This window comes from Crinia signifera, chromosome 6 (assembly GCF_055691185.1).
Source record: "Crinia signifera chromosome 6, ASM5569118v1, whole genome shotgun sequence".
NCBI classification, from domain to species: domain Eukaryota; kingdom Metazoa; phylum Chordata; class Amphibia; order Anura; family Myobatrachidae; genus Crinia; species Crinia signifera.
This window is the reverse complement of record NC_139222.1, coordinates 162596343-162598656: the sequence shown is the minus strand read 5'-3', so window position 1 is coordinate 162598656 and position 2314 is coordinate 162596343. Positions and strand designations below refer to the sequence as shown.

Here is a 2314-nt window from a genome sequence, read left to right as displayed (position 1 = left end):
CTCAGGACCCCACACAGTTCACATTTTCCAGGTCACCCGGCAGATGCACAGGTGCATTCACTACTCACTGACACTTTTTAAAAGATCCACAGGTGAGCTCAATTATTTGTGATTCTGTGAGGAGAAAAACAAAATATGCACTGTGTGGGGTCCTGGGGATCGAGTTTGAGAACCTGTGCTCTAGGTGCTTTCTGTACAAATGAGAAACATTCTAGGGAAAGAAGTCATGGATAATAAATTGACTTTCTACATTTTATATATCAATTGCATTGGTGTTCGTGTACATGGTATGATATATGGCTATTACAAAACATTTGAGTTTTGTGAAAATCTGGAGAGACAATACTTATGTTATAAAATACAGGTGCTTTAATCAATGATGACAGTTGTAGCACTATAGTTACATGGTAATATGTAATGCTGTATTTATACAACAATAACAATCTTTACTTAGGTGACCGAATACAGATTTGGGGATATGTAAGCAGTAATCCGCTATGGAATAACGCTCCATTGATATTTGACACTACTTTCGAGCAAGAATCTCACCCAGTAGATTTGTAAACACATTTTTGCTGCAATGTGAGCAACAAGTGCCACTCTTACCCAATACCCCTTCTTTATACATAAACACACTATATAAAGCAATCAATTCTTAATTGCAGTTCTTTTGACATGAACAAATCACCTATATTGGTTTGCCAGGATAAGAATGGTGTCCATCCATCTCCATCGTATTCAGCTTTCACAGCTGTAGTCCTATGGATGCTTAAGTATCAACAGATGTTACAGCTGTTGGTCTTATTCATTGGAGGCTTGCAGTTCTGTCCATTGGGAATTGTCTCTCTCCTCTTCCTCAGACTAGGACTTAGTTGAGGTGGTAGGTTGGCGTCTCTCAGCAGTTCCCTGAATATCTCTGTGACATTAACATTATCCTTTGCTGAAGTCTCCAACAAGCGACAGTTCCACTCCATTTCAACTGTTTTCATCACATCATCCCAGGACACCTTCCCGGTATCACCATTGTCTTTCTTGTTGCCAACTATTACCATTGATGGACTTTTTTCCTCTTTCACATCAAGAATCTCTTCCCGCAAACTTCGCACAATCTCAAAGGTTTCGGGGTTATCTACAGAGTACACCAGAGCGAAAGCATCGCCACTCTGCATACTCAGTTTCCTCATGGCAGGAAATTCGTAGCTCCCAGAGGTATCCAGAATTTCAATTTTCACTTGTGTCCCATCCGCGGTCTCATATTCTGTGCTGTGCAACTCTTCAACTGTCCTCCTGTGTTTTGGGTCAAAGGTATCCTGCAAAAATCTATGGATTAGTGATGTTTTCCCCACACCTGCTGCTCCCAGGAACACCAGCCTGATTTGAGTCTTCTCCTTGTCAGACAATGACATGTCTGCGATGCACAGTGATTAGACTCTTAAGCCAGTTAAACAAACCCTGATGTCCTGTGTCTTAGAACAGAGTGCACAGATTCACTGTACCTCTAAGTATTTATTCATATATTCTGCATGAGGTAGCTGTGCCTTTATCCAATCAGACACAGCTGCCTGAAGCTGGATTGTGAGGGGGGAGGACCATCTCAGTGTATTTCGCTGCTAATGTTTGTGTTTGAGATGCTTCTGTTAACCTTTTCACCACTGATATTTGTACGCTGTTATGGTTTTGCTGTAAACTGGAATGCTAAAACCAGCTGATATTTGTAGTACAGGTTGGTTTCGTGGACTACTTATGTTTGTGATCTATTATTGACCTATGGTTAAAATCCTCTTTATACATGCAGCAGGAAGTTGCGTTTAAAATGTAACTTGACATTAAAACATGGGTTCTATCTTTCTGGATAAAAAAAAGAGAACTACAGCGCTCGGGTTAGACTGAATAAAGAATCCTGATATATAAATAAAACTATAAACATTTATTAAACAATGGTGACATTAAAACATGAAAGACATTAAAATTGAGAATTCTCAATAAAAATAGAAAATTGTTAGCATATTGCTCCAATTGATGAAAGGAATGGACAGTAAGGCGCTTAAGTATATGTGGTTACCGGACTGATGCATTGTATAAGCAAAATTGTTGAAAGAATATCCCTATGATCAAAGTAGAAGATGTTGTGAAGTCCCGGATAAATACCCAGTGGAGGATCACAGGTGACTCAGAGTTATCAGCATGAAAATGAGCAGCCTTGTTGGTATAATGATACCTGGCTTGTTGGCTGCATGGGGGTCTGAGATGAGATGATTCTCTGATGATACACAAACTTGTCCGGAAGAAAGGAACGATGTAGGGGGGATGCTCT

At 39.9% G+C, this 2314-nt stretch overlaps 1 pseudogene; it reads right to left on the bottom strand.

The window, feature by feature from the left end:
- Positions 1–346: 346 nt before the first annotated feature.
- On the bottom strand, positions 347–1516 carry LOC146008504 (ras-related protein Rap-1b pseudogene; annotated as a pseudogene).
- Between the last annotated feature and the right edge of the window lie 798 nt (positions 1517–2314).